The sequence below is a fragment of the Lepisosteus platostomus genome, chromosome 19 (assembly GCF_059453375.1).
Source record: "Lepisosteus platostomus isolate fLepPlt1 chromosome 19, fLepPlt1.hap1, whole genome shotgun sequence".
Classification (NCBI taxonomy): Eukaryota; Metazoa; Chordata; class Actinopteri; order Semionotiformes; family Lepisosteidae; genus Lepisosteus; species Lepisosteus platostomus.
In genome coordinates this window covers 19,729,405-19,748,063 of record NC_142629.1, presented here as the reverse complement: position 1 = coordinate 19,748,063, position 18,659 = coordinate 19,729,405, and the positions used below count along the sequence as shown (strand labels likewise).

Genomic DNA, 18,659 nt, shown 5'->3' with positions numbered 1-18,659 from the left:
TGTATTCAGCATATATGTCTGTTATGTATACATTTTCTTTCTCACTTTGTCTCTCTGTCCATTTGTATCAGTTTTTTGGAGAGCACCATCACACCAGCATCACAACATTTATTCTACTGCCTTATTAAGCAAATGTCTCTACTAAATTATTTTCATATAGAAAACATATTTTTGGACATGATATACACAAATGGCTAATTATACCTTCTGATAATATTTCCATCTTAGAAATGAAGCATTTCTCTCCTGCAGTTTGAGGTTGTTAAATAGAAAACTGGATCACCCCAGGGCTGAATCTTCTCCCTCTCTTACACACTTTGTTCATGAACGATTACAAGAGCAAACACATAGACTGACTTCTCACAAAGTGTGTCGATGACACAGTCCCGGTCAGCTTACTAAAGGACCCAGAAAATCACCACGGGCCAGTCTGAACAGTTTCTCGGAATGGTCTGTTGACTTCTCTTTGATGTTTCATGTTACAAGAGCAAAACAATACTCACTGATTTGAGGATAATTGCGCCATCCCTCCAGCCTACTGAAATGAACCGTCAGACTGCAGAAGCTGTCAGTGACTACAGGTCCTTGGGACTGGTCAGAGAAACCTGAGATGAGACAAACGTTGTGAGACCATTTATAAGCTTGTGACCTCAAATTAAACAGAAGTCAGACATTTTCAAAGGGGGCAACACCGCGGCACAGTGCTTAGCATCGCTGCCTCATAGCACCGGGCCCCGTGGTTGATTCCAGGGGCGCTGTCTGTGTGGAGTCTGCATGTTTGTTCACGCTGCAGGGGACACCTCTCCCCCACAGGGCACACAGACACAAACTCACACCACAGCCCATTTTCCCACAACACAATCAACCCGCCAGTATCAGTTTGTGTTCAGTGCTGGGGAGGTGCCTTGTCCTTGCAGAACAAAAACAAGGTGATCAGGACTGACGGCAAGACTCAGGTATTCAAGTACCCAGTAAATCCAGGGCTCAAATGGGGGAACTGTTTCACGAGCTACACAATATCCTCACACACGATGACAGAGCCTTGGAAAGCCGTGTGGAGAGTGAGGTGCTCGTACCCAGCCGGAGTTAAAAGACCACGCATTGAGCAGAGCAACTGAGCAAGAGCACACTATCGATCTATCCAACCCAGAAAAGCACACATCTCTGTGATACAGAGTGCAGTGTGAGTTGCAACTAAGTTTTTGTTCAATATTTGTTTTGTCTGAAAGAGTCTATTTTGATTAGATGCATGCAACACTATTTCTTTCTCATTCTCTGTCTTTCTATGTCTTATTTGGATCACAAAGTTCATAACCCCGCCAGTTGCTTTGGCTCTGAAAGCATCCCTCAGCAGGGACAGCCCTGATCCCCAAACACAGGGCTGCCCTTCCCACTGCCCGTCTGCTCTCTGCCCAGTGGAAGTAGCGTTTCTACCCCGCAGCTGTGTGAGAGAAGATGAGCTGAGAACACTAACCCACCTCTGGAGAGGGAAGAGTCTCGGCTGGAGGCGAGCAGGAGCTGCCGGGCTGCCGCAGACAAGGCGCCGCTGAAATGATAGAGAAATCTTTTAGAATCAAACGTCACCTGGCTCAGTGTTTAAGCTGTAGTACATGATCACGTTAGATTATTAAAACATGCAGACTGCCATTTCCATTCTGTACAAACAAAGAGTTTTCCATCGTAGAAAACACCACCGCATATCCAAAGCGGAGTGCACTGGGACTGCAGTCCAGAGAAACCCATCATGTTACAAGAACTGGAGGCCATTTCACACCAAAACTGTAGAATAGGATTCTTTCTGCACACCCAGTACTGGGGGCTGTGTCGGAGGCTCCTCACCGGAAGAGACTTGCATTCCTGTTGGCTCCTCTCGGTCTGTGATGATTTTAGCCGTCGAATCGGGCAGGAGGCAGGCGCTCTTCGGGAGCTCTCGTCCCGTGCTATAACTCGGACCACGCGATGGCCCAACTGCTTCATCCGTACAAACAGAAACTTCAAACAACAAACCCCAACAAGAAATCTGTGCACGCTTGGACTCCTGCTGCAGCTGAGCAGTCACGCACACACCTCCTGTTGCTCCCAGAGAGAAACAGGCCCAGGGTCCCAGCGCTGCAACCGGCTGCGCCGCGTCTCTCACCTTTTCACCTCCACATGCAGATCATGACGCGACCGGAGACTCGCCGATTAGATAAAAAAGCCGTCTGTTTCAACAACTTTTACAGCTCCGTTGACACGGCAACCACGTTTTATTGACAAAGTAAAATAAACACAGGAGAAAAGTTTGCAAACAAGACTGGAGCTAAAAGAAACACGAGGACAGTGGGTTTGCTTTATGTGCCGGGTCGATAAACCAGCGCTGCAGACACGTGAATAAAAGAAAACATACACACAAGGGAACACAGAAGAGAGAGATAGAAATACAAGAGACGATAAATACGCTGAAATTGTATTAATATAATTAATTCTAACGTTCAATCAAATCAGCGAAACACGGGGGCAGGGCAGCCCAGTGAACTATAGAGACTATATTACCCATAAGCCCTGTGGGCGACAACATTTTGACGTCATCGACTCGCGTCTTTTGTATTTTTTATGAGATCAAAAACTACAAGAAAACATAACGCAGCAATCGTATTGTCAGGGATACATGAAAAAAAGATTAAACAAGGTAAATGCAGATAGGGTCCGTCCATGCTTCAACGTTCTTACAACTAGACACAGTACGTCTTTACATCTGTTTGAAACTGTTCAAACATGGTCTCCTCTCACACCATTCCGTTAATAATTATGTTTCATAACAAATGTATTCCTTTAAAAGTAAATTAGTCTCTTTCTCTATATAAGTTTGTAAAAAAGTCCTGAATGTTTATAAACCACAACATAACCAAAATAAATGTTGTTAGGTTTCAGGGCTGCTTTCAGTAAGGTCACAGTTATCATCTATATTGATGATCAATCTCCGCATAAGTCTTTCCGATAGCGCTTTAAGACTCGTGTATCTCTGTCGCCGCCCAGTGGACATTTCTCGGAAGTGTCACCGCCTGTCGGAACTCGGAAAAGTCCCGGGACTGAAGCCGTGTGACTAGACAAGAGCCGCATGTCTCCCGCCTCCTGCTGAAATCTCAGCGCCGATTGGACAAAAGCTGCTCACAGTCCGGATCCAGTGGAAGGCTGATCCACTCCGGGTTTTCCTAAGCCGACAGTCCGGGTCCGGTGGAAGGCTGATCCACACCGGGTTTTCCTTAGCCGGCAGTCCGGGTCCAGTGAAAGGCTTTTCCACTCCGGGTTTCCCTTAGCCGACAGGGAGAGAAGGAATCATGACATTCAATACGGGAACAGTGGAGCTGGCGAGATTCAGGGAGGGTTTTCCGGACACATTTGAGTTGATAGTGGAATAAACGTTTTTCTTATTGCGCATCAGGAATTTCTGTTGTAAATATGAATTAGGTTTCTTATTCTAATTCCACACTTCACAAGGATCCCTATCTCATGTCTCTCCAGCGCTGGCTGGGATTACCATTTCAGTGGGCCAGCACTAAGAAACAGGTCTGCACCACCCAGAAAGACAGATTAATTTTTTTCTGTTCAAGCAAGATTGTCAGCTTGTGCCACTGTGAAATCACTTGAAGGTTATTCCTCAGAGACCAGCTCTGCCCCTGTGTTGTTCTACTTCCTGTAGTTCTGCAGAACTGAGGCTACAAAGACCTGGCTGTCCATCTTGAAAGGGGCATCACCGTTCCATTTCAGATGGGACACAAGCAGGCAGCCAAAGGGAGCAGAAAACACACTGAGGTGCTGGATCATTCAGGCACATTGTGTCATTGAGAGAAGCTGCTGTAGGAAACCGGAAAAACTGTCCAGAGCTGACCTGGAGACGTGGAGGACATGAGCCAGACAGATGTTCTACTTTAACACTGAAAAGCAAACCTTCTTGAATACTGTGTGTAAAAGGCAGAGCTGGGGTGATAAAGGAGAGTCAGAGCGGTGCAGAGAGAGGGCAGGGGAGGTGCAGTCAGTCAAGATGAAGACTAGACAGTGAGAGAGGGACTCTGCAATGGGAGAGAAACTAATGTAGCATTAGTATGAGACCAGTCCCTGCGTCAACAGCACAGGCCAACAGAGGAAGGGAGGAAATCAACAGTCAGTTTAGGATTCTATATGTGAATTACAAATGAGAAAGTAATAAAGTCAGGCTGTGCCAGAAGATATTTCACACTGTAACGACCTAAGAAAAGCAGTTCATCAGCCTGACAAAGTTTTATTTATCTCATATTCCTTCTTCTTATATTTTTCCACTTTTTGCACAAATCCAAGTAATTATGATCTTTTCTTGATTTTCTTTTCCTGGAAACTAGTTAAGAGATCAGGAGCTCTTGGGAGCCTAAGAGGCGACCACTGCATTTAAACGTGAAAGAGTTTTTAATACCATAAACCGATATGGCACTAACCGGAAGCCTTTCCAAATCCTACATGAAAACAGACAGCTTCCCACTTTACAACGCCAGCACGAGTCCGATACAGACGGCTGCATTGGACCGTTTCCCGCACATCAGAGACACTCTGTGCAGAATATTAAACAAAGTTCATGATGTACGGAAATACACTGTGTACGTCTTTCCAGACCCTATTCCACTGTTCAGGCCCCAGATGTTCAGCCAGGTCCTTCTCCCAGATCAACTCAACCGCATGACATGCCGATACTCCAGAGTTCCTGTTAATTCAATACAGCTGACAGTCTACATGCGCATCCGTTTTAAATACACCTGTGAGCTTGCAAGAACTGCACTGTGAGCTGCAAATCACTTTTTGTTTGATGGCATTTTTTTGTCAAATACACTCTGTGCTGAAAATTAAATTATAGACACTTATGATGAACAGAAAGAGACCCTTTTGTATTTCGATATAGTTTAAGGGCTACATGTTTAAAAGTTTTAAAGATCGCTGTAAGTCTCTCCTCAATTCTGACACTATTAGGTGAAGAGTATTTTTACAAAGTAAAGTACAGCTCATACATGTTAGTCTTGAAAGAATCTAGGAGCGTTATTAGGGGACTAAACAATTATACGAATATTTGTGGATGTAATTAATTGTTAAGATCTCTGTTGCAAGATGACAATATCCTCGCTGTTACAGTATATTGGAATTTATCATTTGTAAATTGGGTTGTTTTGAAAAAATGTGGATGCTGCCCACCCGAAAAGAACTACCAGAACTAACACAAAAACACAACCACACTACTCTGATCTGTGAGCTGGTTGGACAAGCACACGCTCAAGAAGAAAAGCACAAACACAAACAGACAACTCTCAGACATTGGAGGATACTTTCAATGCATAAATTCTATATATCCTATATAATGTAATCTATAGGAGTCCATAAATCAAAACTATTTCTAGGAACAATGGAATCATTGAAATGAATGAAAACCAGCCTCCAGAATGGATCAGTCTGGAAAACATACTGTGAAAATGTCTACCGACAGATCCCAGACACAGAAGCATTAGACCAGAACAACATATATGAAAACCGGAAAATATTCCAATTGGCTATAAGAGACCACCCAACCCCTTAGACTCCCCAGTCACTGAGCAGGAGCCACTAGACAAACTCCAGGCCCTCAGACCACGAAAGGCCTGTGGCCAAGACACAGTCGACAACACTTGACTCAACTGAAGAACAACACTTTGAAACACAACCAGCTACACATACCTCTGACTGACAATCAGTTCATCTGGGGGTTTTCCTGACAGTGAAGTCACTGAAGGAGCAGGCACACGGGGCTTTCCATGCCAGTAAAAGGAGGCTCTACAACATCAATCCCCCAATACAATGGGCTCTGAATATTAAAAGTGCAATCAAACCCTTTGCCCTATGCAGCAGGGAAGTGTGGGATCCCTTCACTGAGCAAGATGACACTAAATGGGACAAACAGCCTGTAGATACTCCACGCACAGAGTTCTGTAAAAACATCCTCCCAACTGGAATGCCACAGAATCCTAAACAGACAATACACGCAACACACACTAACTCTGTTAACCATAACATTATGCGATGGTACCATTCATTTTTAACAAATCGTACACAGTACGTCAGGCTCAACAAAATTCTTTCCACGTCACGATCTATGAGCACAGGTGCCCCTCAGGGCCGTGTGAGCTCTCCAGCGCTGTTCACACTTTATACAAATGATTGTACAAGCAGTAGTCAAAGCATCTTCATTTTCACATTCTCAGACAATACAGCTGTCCTGAACAGCATCGCCAGTTAATGCATAGAGGTAGCAGCTTATCTGTATACATGTCAGAAATCCAAAGGTTTGTGCAATGGCATGACAACAATAGCCTAATTCTCAATGTTAAAAAAACAAACGAAATAGTCTTTGATCCCAGAGCAGTTGGTGATCACACGCATGTAGTAATCCACAATGAATTTGTCACTCAGGTTGACGGATACGATCAAGTGCGATCAGGTGGGGATTTTGTTTTCCTGGGGGGGTTTAGTGGTGCACCTTGACTTGCAAATTCATTTTTATTTGATGACAATTTTTGACAACAGTTTTGAGTTGTTTTAAAGAACTTACTGTTTTGATTAGATGTATCAGAGACTGTGACTCTGCTTTTAGCTTCCCATTCCTTCCAAACAAAGGGTCTTCTGTTGTAGAGAACAGCACAGCATATCCAAAGCGAAGCGCAAAGGGACTGCAGTCCAGAGAAACCTGTAAGTTTACAAACAATGGAGGCAATTTCACACCTTTGGTTGTGCCAGAGGGTCCTCAGTGGAAGAGATACCGGGGTCCCCAGCACTGCTGTCACCTCTTCTGTACTCCTCCTATGCTAACAACTGTGTATCTACTGCTGACTCTGTGAAATGAATCAAGTCTGCAGATGATCCCACCGGAATAAAAAAAAAAATCTGTAGAGGAAGGAGGTCATTGCTATAGTCAGCACCCCAGAAATCCGGACCCACGAGAACATAAGCAGAGCATGCAAACTCCACACACACAGCACCTCAGGAAACCAGACCCACGAGAACATAAGCAGAGCATGCAAACTCCACACACACAGCACCCCAGGAAACCAGACCCAAGAGAGCAGGGGCAGAGCATGCAAACTCCACGCAGACAGCACCCCCAGGAAACCAGACCCATGAGAACAGGGGCAGAGCATGCAAACTCCACACAGACAGCACCCCAGGAATTAAATCCAGGGTCTCAGTGCTGGAACCCACTGCGCCGCCGTCTCTCACCTCCACATGCAGGAGACATGCAGGTCTCGACCGGAGACCGGAGACTGGAGACTCCTCACTCCTGCAGTAACACACCCAGCAGGACTCGCTCATGGTCCAGTGAGCCCAGCGGTTTGAGTCTGGTTTCCAGCGCTGATGTGTCCCTGATAGTCCTGTCCCACAGCCTGCGAGTCACCGTTTCTTCCTTTTCTTCCGCATAATGTCCACAAAATACTCCAGCTAGCGCTTTCTAGACTAACGTTTCTGCTTTGCTCGCTGATTAGATTAAAAAAGCCGTCTGTTTATCTGCTGGAGGTCAGATCGCAACAACTTCTGCAGCCCCGTTTCCCCGGCAACCACGTTTTATTTAACAAAGTAAAATAAACACAGGAGAAAAGTTTGCAAACATGCAGGCAGGATGAGCGCTGCAGACACAGGCTTGTGAAATACACAGAACAGAAAACAGAAAGAAAAATACACACTAGAGTACACATAACACAATCAGGGGGACACAATACTCTGAAATTGTATAATTAATTCTGATGCTCAATCAAATCTGCGGAACGCGTGGGCAGCGCACGTGTTCTGTAGTGCGCTATAGAGCACTAGAGAGACTACATCTCCCACAAGCCCTGTGGGCGAGTTCCTTTTGACGTAATCGATTCGCGTCTTTTTTCTTTTTAATTAGAACAACAATACATGCCATAAAAACAAGAATACATATAACATAGAGTATAGTCAGGGGTAGATACGATAATACATGTACATGTTATGCAAAAAGATTAAACAAGTAATCTTGTTTAATAGTAAACAAAAGCAGATAAGGTCCGTACATGTTTCAAATTGTCTGTACAAACGCATTTACATCCGTTTTAAAGTGTTTAAACATGGGTCTCCTCCCACAGCATTTCGTTAGTTATTATATCGTGGAAGTATCATATTTTTTTAAATACAAACGACATTTTCATATTACTTTCAATGGATTTAAATGTTGCATGATGTTACTTCTTTAAAAGTAATGTCAATATTAGTTTCCTTCTTTACATTAGCTTTCAGAGTTGCTGTCACAAAAGTCACCGTTACCATCTGTTTTGATTTTCAATCTCTGCACAACGAGGATCTGTAAGGAGGCGCTTCAAGATTCGCCGCCATAGACTCGTGTATCTCTGTCGAAAGTGCAGTTCTTTTTGAACTCTTGTAGCAATAAAAATAGATACGATACAAAACAAGAGTATATAGAGCAAATCAATAATGTCATCAGGGGTACATAGATAGTATAAAATATTTACACTTCTGAAAAAAAAATTTCAACATCTGCACAACAAGTCGTCGACAGCGCTTTGAGACTCACCGCCATAGACTCGTGTATCTCTGTCGCCACCCAGTGGCCATTTCTCGGAAGTGTCACCGCCCGCCGTAATTCAGTACAGTCCCGAAATAGAAATTCTGATTGGACGAGAGCCGTATCCATCCCGCCTCCTGCCGAAACTCGGCGCTGATTGGTTATGAGCCGAGTCACTCAAGGTGAGGGCGGTATTTCCGTGTAAGAACACGGAAGTCCGCGGTGATTGGCTAGGAGCGGTGTCACTCAACAAAACTAAAAGGAAGTCCCGCCTTTTCCCCACCCAACGGCGGTGATTGGACACGCCGTGCGTCACTCTTATGACGTCACTTAACCACGACGGATCCGGATCTGATGCGTGATTTGCGCGACAGCCGGTCCGTCGCTGAGATCGGTGTGGAGCCGCGGCCCAGGATGCTATGGTTCCGCTCTCTGCTCGTCAAGCACTGCGGACTCCTGGAAAACCGTATTGCAGGGCAGAGAGTTGTTGAACTCCAGACGTCGCCTCGCGTTGTTGATTAATTCGACCTTATTGTGTTTTCTCTTCTTTAACATTTATATTGCAATAGTAAAAATGCTATTCAATGCACACAAGAGTACATTACAGATCACCGGGGTACATTATACAGGCAAATACAGACTAGGTAAGCACAGCTTTCATGTTGGGACATTTAGAAATAGTTTGGAGACGTGCCCTCATGTGTTTCAGATGTGACTTCTTTCCATTTGGAAGCGCCTTACTTCTACCAAGAAAAGAAAAGGCTTCGATAACGAGATCGTAATGAAGAAATAGTAACGATCATTTCAGTGCATTCTGACATTTATTGGTGCGAAATAGATGTTATTTTACTGCTGTTATATTGGGCGAGATTTCACACGGATAATCAAACGAGAACGGGTTTGCCCTGGAATCCATTCCACTGCCGAATCTGAAAGTCCGAGCAACAGAACGGACGTATTGTAAGGCGACTGTGGTGTTGCTCGACCACATCAATTAGGCGAGAAGTACACTCTGCTACTACGACATACGGTCTAATGATTCCATTTCGATTATTTCTTATCTTTAGGCTATTTACACATAATAACGAGCAAGTATAATGATTAAGTCAGTGGTAAATTATATGTTATATTCGGTTCAGCAGTATTGAGCAGTAAAATAACATCTATTTCTCACCAATAAATGTCAGAATAAGAAACCTTCTTTACACAATTGTGCCGATCAATTCAGTGTTTTAATAACAGGACAAAACAAAAACAAACGTAAGGTTTCTGGGCTGCTTTGAAAAAGACAATTATCATCTATATTACTTTTAAATCTCTGCACACTATGTATCTTTACCGGGTCGATTCAATGTACAATTTTGTAATGACGCCTTAACCTTATTATTCATACAAAATGTGTTTGACAATAGTCATGTTTTATTCCACTCAGTTTCCCCAAAGAGGTGCTCCAAAATAGTTTGACAAGATATTGTGAGATTGCAAGAGGGATCTTAAGTATTTATTAGTACAAGTAGAACTAAATTGTTTTCCTTGTAGTCTAATAAAGGTTGTAAATTCTTCCATAGTTTCTGAGGGGCTACTGTTAGTTTCTTAAAAGCATCAATACCTCTCTAGGAGTAGCTCTGGTTACGACGGATTGTTATCAGACTTATCACAAACATTATATCTATTCATAAAATCTTCTTGATTCTACATTTCATCATCCACACCAGTTAATTTGTTGACCCCGCTTATACTATTTTAAACCCAGTTTTCAAAGCACGGGTTTATTTTTTCTCTAGCCGCTAGTTCCTGAATGATTAAATTAGGGGAAACATACACCACCTACTTTGCTTAATTTTGTAAATAATACTCTGTCGGTATCAGTATTAGATGCTCTAAACCCTGTAGCATTTAGGCCTCCTTCTGCCTGTGTTTGACAAATAACAACCATGAATATATTTTTTTTTATTTTACAGTGCTAAAGAACATCAAATCACATCTCTTTTTGGATTTTTGAAAATCTTAATACTAAGATATTTAATCACATCTTTTACATGTATATTACGTATGGAGCAGACACTTTCCAACAGCCACCAGTTCACTTTTCTGATATGTAAAGAAAGACCAGATACAGAGGAAATGACTTGTAAATGCATTTAATTGCTTTGTCCACCTCTGTGTGCTTTCTCAGAGAGACAGTTGTATCCTCAGCCAATTGGGAACACCTGTAATCTCTTTATCCTGTACTTGAACACCCTGAAACTATTTGTTATAGGAGCGTAGGCAGTGGGAAGAGGAGTGGGCTCGTGTCGAATTGCCTTACCCGTTCCCAATCTGCAGGAGGTCCCACGACGGCAGGTAGCTGCTCCAGTCGCTGGAGGGAGGACGAGGGCTCTGGCTCGGGGGAATCACGGCTCCACAGCTCCTACCTGTTGCAGAGTGTTTCTGCCCTCCCGATGGCCTCTGTGTTTTAGAAGGATCCATCTCTCTTCGCTTGCTTACACCACAGGTTTCATCGACGATAGTGTGCATCCTGAAGCAGTGAGTTATCGGTCTTATTTCTACTGAGAAACAGTTCAAGCACTCACAAAACAATAACCAGGAGACGGTATATGAAAAAGTATTGTAAGACTTGCAGAGTAGATTTGAATAGACAGTGGATGTCGCACTGCGTGCTTGAATATCACGAGATTCAGTTCATTCTTTCCTGCAGATTAACTTCCTGTTTGACATTGTACCGCTGTCACTTCTTCACAAACTCATAACTCGCCGTGTTCAATTTTGTGTTGAGTTACAGGAACCTCAGCATCAGATGAAATATTCTCCAGCGCCCCAGGGAGACTGGGGGACTTGCCAGATTTTCAGCTTTATTACTGGGTCCTTCGGCTCAGGGCTGTTGAGCAAAGTGCTCCCCTCTGCTGGAGAGCCACAGGGGCACTACAGAGCGGCCTCGAGTTCCCTGCTCCTGCCCGTGCCTGTGGACGGCCAGTGTGACCGCGCGCGAGACAAAGTAGTGCATTCGTGGTGTAAATACAGAACGTTCACTAGCTGACTGAGGAAAGTTACAGAGACGGGAGTATACGTTCTGAAATAATGTGAACCACTGTTACTACACACAGACAGACTACTCAAAAATCATGTGGCTTTTTAAGGTCATTTTGTCTGCCTAAAGTATGTTAGATTTGTCACAGCAAAGAGTTTGAATACTTACAGAATGCAGCAGCTAGAATTGTTACTTGGAGCAAAAGGTATGACCACATAACCCCCATACTTATCTCTCTTCATTGGCTTCCTATCATGTACGGGGCGGACTTCAAACTCCTTCTACTTACTTACAAGGCTCTCAGAGGTCAGGCACCTGTCCTGCCTCGCAGGGATGCTGCAGAGGAGAAATACCGTACACAGCATGGTTTCAGAGGCCTGTCCGTCATGGGCTGGGCACCATGTGAGTTGAATGCTGCATCAGAGCCATGGATCCAAGAGGGGCATCGTGGATACAGCTATCGTTTAGGAGGATTCTGCTGGTCTGCAGAGACCTGCATGGGGTACTGACATACAGACGACGTGATGGATGGATGGATTGATTAATACCTGCATTCATTTATTTCTTTTTTTTAATGATATAATGTTAGCATGCCCAAAGGGGTTGGGCAGCCAGTTGACCATGGACCCCTAGAGGATTTTATTCTCCTTACTGAGGAGCCTTTGGTTCCTTTCCTCCATTGCCTTCAGTTCTGTATTCACAAAATGTATATTTACTTGCACTGTTAAGCACCTTGGGGCAACCTTGTTGTGAAAGGCGCTATATGAAAATAAATTGAATTGAATGGAATGACAGAGTCACGGCTTTTCCAGTTTCCTCTCCTATTATCTTCTTTATCTGCACTCTAAAACACAGTGAAACCTTGAACCTTTCAACTGGACCACTGCCGTTCTACATCACAATGACTTTAACTAGGACGGAGACTTGAATGGGATGAAAAAGGAAAAGGCATTATTTGCAGGAAGAAATTAAACTGTTCCACCTGATCACTTGCTAAACAAAGTGATTCACTGGAGTGGAGGCGGTGAAAGCTTTGTGAATCAACTTACAAAAGGATACATGTAAGAAACGTAGCTCCCATATTTAACCCTTGAAAAATCTCTGAGTGTAACAATGTGTAGGTGAAAGTATTGTTCAATTATTCTAATAAAGCTCACTCAACTAAGACCCATGTTGGAAAAGTACCAGAGTATTCTCATCTAAGAGGAAATTCTAACAAGTAGGATGTTAAAATGAAAAGCATTAAAAACTGAATGATCTTCAGTAGCTAAGTGATTATTGAGCTCTGGGTCACAGTGCTCCTGAAAAAAAAAATCAAATTTCAGCAGAGACACCCACGGACAGCAGGTGAGCACCAAGCTGTGCCAGTGTCTAAGTGTATGAATCACAGTTTCAAGGAGCTTTTTTCAGTTTCGTTCCACTGATCGGCCAACACGGGGGGCACTTCAGTCTTACTCGCCCTATTGCATTAAGAAACTGTACAACATTCTCCAATAACCTCACCTAACGAAAAGCAATTTGCGTAGCAGGGAAAGACTGGACTCCCACTGGGGATTTTTGTTTTTCATCCCGATGGGGATGTGCACTATATAGAACGTTGCTGGACCCACGTGCAATTGGTGTCATTTCTAACCTAGAGGTCGAAGCTGTGAAACTTTCTAAGAGATGGAAGATCTCTTGCGAGACACCGATTCACAGAAGGGGCTAATGAGATCTTTGCTTGAAGTCTCATTATGCTGCACTATTTCATTTGTCAGTGGGCACGACTCACAGGCATCTAAAATCATTTCAGTGAGGGACTAAACAGGCCTCTCGCAAAGACTCGGGAACGGACACAGACCTTATCATCTCTGCTCCTCGGGAAGCGTACAGAGATCACATTAGATGTGTTGCTCAAGCTCTTTATTGTCACGTACAGTAAACCCAGCAGTGTGGTCAGTGCGGGATGTGTTCTGTCCCGACGGCGGGGTCGGCAGCCAGAGGAGACCTGAAACACAAGACGGAGAGGTAAGACACTGATTCCGACAGAGAGAGCTTTCACACCGGGTTACCGACAAGAGGAGCAATAAGAGAAGAGCTATAAAGACACGCCGAAGAGAATATTCTCATCTAAGAGGAAATACTAACAAGTAGGAAGTTAAAATGAAAAGCATTAAAAACTGAATGATCTTCAGTAGCGAAACGATTACTGAGCTCTGGGTCACGGTGCTCTTGAAAAAAAATCAAATTTGAGCAGAGACGCCCACGGACAGCAGGTGAGTGAATGAGTTGTTTATTTTGTTTCCTGTGAATTATGTAGAATTCACAACGTTTTCCATTTGTACAGGAAAACCATTGCGAGCAGATTCACTTCTTCTGCACTAGAATGAATGATTTCCATCTTCACTCTAGGGTACTGTGCTTTGTAGCACTGTATTGTATTCAGCATATATGTCTGTTATGTATACATTTTCTTTCTCACTTTGTCTCTCTGTCCATTTGTATCAGTTTTTTGGAGAGCACCATCACACCAGCATCACAACATTTATTCTACTGCCTTATTAAGCAAATGTCTCTACTAAATTATTTTCATATAGAAAACATATTTTTGGACATGATATACACAAATGGCTAATTATACCTTCTGATAATATTTCCATCTTAGAAATGAAGCATTTCTCTCCTGCAGTTTGAGGTTGTTAAATAGAAAACTGGATCACCCCAGGGCTGAATCTTCTCCCTCTCTTACACACTTTGTTCACAAATGATTACAAGAGCAAACACATAGACTGACTTCTCACAAAGTGTGTCGATGACACAGTCCCGGTCAGCTTACTAAAGGACCCAGAAAATCACCACGGGCCATTCTGAACAGTTTCTCGGAATGGTCTGTTGACTTCTCTTTGATGTTTCATGTTACAAGAGCAAAACAATACTCACTGATTTGAGGATAATTGCGCCATCCCTCCAGCCTACTGAAATGAACCGTCAGACTGCAGAAGCTGTCAGTGACTACAGGTCCTTGGGACTGGTCAGAGAAACCTGAGATGAGACAAACGTTGTGAGACCATTTATAAGCTTGTGACCTCAAATTAAACAGAAGTCAGACATTTTCAAAGGGGGCAACACCGCGGCACAGTGCTTAGCATCGCTGCCTCATAGCACCGGGGCCCTGGGGTTGATTCCAGGGGTCCTGTCTGTGTGGAGTCTGCATGTTTGTTCGCGCTGCAGGGGACACCTCACCCCCACAGACACAAGCTCACACCACAGCCCATTTTCCCACAACACAATCAACCCGCCAGTATCAGTTTGTGTTCAGTGCTGGGGAGGTGCCTTGTCCTTGCAGAACAAAAACAAGGTGATCAGGACTGACGGCAAGATTCAGGTATTCAAGTACCCAGTAAATCCAGGGCTCAAATGGGGGAACTGTTTCACGAGCTACACAATATCCTCACACACGATGACAGAGCCTTGGAAAGCCGTGTGGAGAGTGAGGTGCTCGTACCCAGCCGGAGTTAAAAGACCACGCATTGAGCAGAGCAACTGAGCAAAAGCACACTATCGATCTATCCAACCCAGAAAAGCACACATCTCTGTGATACAGAGGCTAAGGCAACATGTGAGTAAAGGATTTTGAATCAGCAATTGTGCTGATGAGCCAGTCAGCAATTTTTCAGAAACAGCAAAAATGTCAGCCTCCAGGGGCTGCAGAAGCTTGTGAGATATAAAGGAGTGAAACCAGGGCAGGAGAATCTGATTCCTTCTGCAGGAAGCTGAGGAAAAAGATGCACACCCTGCAGACTGAAAGGAAGACAGCACAAACTATCGGTCATGTCAGCCTAGAAGAAAGTGTAGTGCAGTGTGAGTTGCAACTAAGTTTTTGTTCAATATTTGTTTTGTCTGAAAGAGTCTATTTTGATTAGATGCATGCAACACTATTTCTTTCTCATTCTCTGTCTTTCTATGTCTTATTTGGATCACAAAGTTCATAACCCCGCCAGTTGCTTTGGCTCTGAAAGCATCCCTCAGCAGGGACAGCCCTGATCCCCAAACACAGGGCTGCCCTTCCCACTGCCCGTCTGCTCTCTGCCCAGTGGAAGTAGCGTTTCTGCCCCGCAGCTGTGTGAGAGAAGATGAGCTGAGAGCACTAACCCACCTCTGGAGAGGGAAGAGTCTCGGCTGGAGGGGAGCAGGAGCTGCCGGGCTGCCGCAGACAAGGTGCCGCTGAAATGATAGAGAAATCTTTTAGAATCAAACGTCACCTGGCTCAGTGTTTAAGCTGTAGTACACGATCACATTAGATTATTAAAACATGCAGACTGCCATTTCCATTCTGTACAAACAAAGAGTTTTCCATTGTAGAAAACACCACCGCATCTCCAAAGCGGAGTGCACTGGGACTGCAGTCCAGAGAAACCCATCATGTTACAAGAACTGGAGGCCATTTCACACCAAAACTGTAGAATAGGATTCTTTCTGCACACCCAGTACTGGGGGCTGTGTCGGAGGCTCCTCACCGGAAGAGACTTGCATTCCTGTTGGCTCCTCTCGTTCTGTGATGATTTTAGCCGTCGAATCGGGCAGGAGGCAGGCGCTCTTCGGGAGCTCTCGTCCCGTGCTATAACTCGGACCACGCGATGGCACAACTGCTTCCTCCGTACAAACAGAAACTTCAAACAACAAACCCCAACAAGAAATCTGTGCACGCTTGGACTCCTGCTGCAGCTGAGCAGTCACGCACACACCTCCTGTTGCTCCCAGAGAGAAACAGGCCCAGGGTCCCAGCGCTGCCACCCGCTGCGCCGCGTCTCTCACCTTTTCACCTCCACATGCAGATCATGACGCGACCGGAGACTCGCCGATTAGATAAAAAAGCCGTCTGTTTCAACAACTTTTACAGCTCCGTTGACACGGCAACCACGTTTTATTGACAAAGTAAAATAAACACAGGAGAAAAGTTTGCAAACAAGACGGGAGCTAAAAGAAACACGAGGACAGTGGGTTTGCTTTATGTGCCGAGTCGATAAACCAGCGCTGCAGACACGTGAATAAAAGAAAACATACACACAAGGGAACACAGAAGAGAGAGATAGAAATACAAGAGACGATAAATACGCTGAAATTGTATTAATATAATTAATTCTAACGTTCAATCAAATCAGCGAAACACGGGGGCAGGGCAGCCCAGTGAACTAGAGACTACATTACCCATAAGCCCTGTTGGCGACAACATTTTGACGTCATCGACTCGCGTCTTTTGTATTTTTTGTGAGATCAAAAACTACAAGAAAACATAACGCAGCAATCGTATTGTCAGGGATACATGAAAAAAAGATTAAACAAGGTAAATGCAGATAGGGTCCGTCCATGCTTCAACGTTCTTACAACTAGACACAGTACGTCTTTACATCTGTTTTAAACTGTTCAAACATGGTCTCCTGGACACCATTCCGTTAATAATTATGTTGCGCAAGTATAATAATTTTTAAAAATACAAACGATATTTTCATCTTCCTTTCAAGGGGATTAAAATGTAACAAATGTATTCCTTTAAAAGTAAATTAGTCTCTTTCTTTATATAAGTTTGTAAAAAAAGTCCTGAATGTTTATAAACCACAGTTATAGTCACAGTTATCATCTATATTGATGATCAATCTCCGCATAACAAGTCTTTCCGATAGCACTTTAAGACTCGTGTATCTCTGTCGCCGCCCAGTGGACATTTCTCAGAAGTGTCACCGCCTGTCGGAATGCGGAAAAGTCTCGGGACTGAAGCCGTGTGACTAGACAAGAGCCGCATGTCTCCCGCCTCCTGCTGAAATCTCAGCGCCGTATGGACAAAAGCTGCTCACAGTCCGGATCCAGTGGAAGGCTGATCCACTCCGGGTTTCCCTTAGCCGGCAGTCCGGGTCCAGTGGAAGGCTGATCCACTCCGGGTTTCCCTTAGCCGACAGGGAGAGAAGGAATCATGACATTGAATACGGGAACAGTGGAGCTGGCGAGATTCAGGGAGGGTTTTCCGGACACATTTGAGTTGATAGTGGAATAAACGTTTTTCTTATTGCGCATCAGAAATTTCTGTTGTAAATGTGAATTAGGTTTCTTATTCTAATTCCACACTTCTTCCCTCGGGAGGGGGATCAGAATACCTCCTGGGTATCCCTGCCTGTCGTAAGAGGCGACTAAAAGGGTTGTGTCAGGAAGGGCATCCGACGTAAAACCATCTTGCCAAAACCATGGTTGCAAAGAACACAAAGCACATACCGGATCGGCCGGGGCCCGGGTTAACAACGTCCGCCATTAGTGCTGTGTCCCAACAGGGTACTAATGGAAATTATGCTACTGTGGGGAAAACTGTAGAGTGGGGGCTACAGAAAAGAAACAAGGTGAAGGGGCCTGGAAGGAATGTTAAGTCAATGAGAGTGGGGAGTTGGAATGTTGGCACCATGACAGGGAGAGGGAGAGAATTGGTTGAAACTATGGCAAGGAGAAAAGTGGAGATCTTGTGTGTGCAAGAAACCAAGTGGAAAGGAAACAGCTCAAGACACCTAGGAGAGGGATACAAGATTCTATATGCTGGAAAGAGTACCAAAATGAATGGAGTGGGTGTGATAGTGTGCAAAGACCTAGCAGACAAGATAGTGAGGGTGGTTAGACACTCAGACAGGATTATCAATGTACAGGTGGCTTTTGAGAGTGGGTTATGGAATATCATCTCTGTATATGCACCACAGGTAGGAAGACCACAGGAGGAAAAGGATAGCTTTTTGGAAGATCTCGAAGAAGTGGTTAGCAGAATCCCAGGAAATGAAATGGTGGTAATTGGAGGAGACTTCAATGCACATTTAGGAGAGAAATGCCCAGATTATCCAGATGAACATGGTCAGAGAGGGCTAGGAGAGAGAAATGAAGAAGGAGGAAGGCTACTAGAAACACTCCAAGCTCTTGAATTGTTTGCAGTGAACACAGGGTTCACGAAGAATTATGAGCAAAAGGTGACATACAGGAGTGGAGGCCATGATACCCAAATAGATTACATATTAGTGAGAAGAATTGATAGAGCGAAAGTCCAAGATGCTAAAGTCC

The 18,659-nt window shown here is 44.2% G+C and overlaps 2 long non-coding RNA genes across 3 annotated transcripts in view; both read right to left on the bottom strand.

Moving 5' to 3' along the window:
• Positions 1-18,659, bottom strand: part of LOC148645382 (uncharacterized) — a 106,721-nt gene that overhangs the window by 9,789 nt on the left and 78,273 nt on the right. The window contains exons 20-26 of one of the 2 annotated variants that reach the window (XR_015928594.1): positions 16,091-17,515; positions 15,730-15,797; positions 14,514-14,615; positions 7,246-13,581; positions 6,581-6,715; positions 1,479-1,546; positions 504-605 (exon numbers count right to left, since the gene is read on the bottom strand). This is a non-coding gene — a long non-coding RNA (uncharacterized LOC148645382). Of the gene's footprint in view, positions 1-503; positions 606-1,478; positions 1,547-2,214; positions 3,292-6,580; positions 6,716-7,245; positions 13,582-14,513; positions 14,616-15,729; positions 15,798-16,090; positions 17,516-18,659 lie in introns of those variants that run through there. The other variant, XR_015928593.1, reaches the window with a different exon arrangement.
• LOC148645386 (uncharacterized) lies at positions 4,297-6,080 on the bottom strand. Its single transcript, XR_015928597.1, has 2 exons — positions 5,401-6,080; positions 4,297-5,120 (listed from the first exon to the last, which is right to left on the bottom strand). It is a non-coding gene; the product is annotated as an uncharacterized LOC148645386 (long non-coding RNA).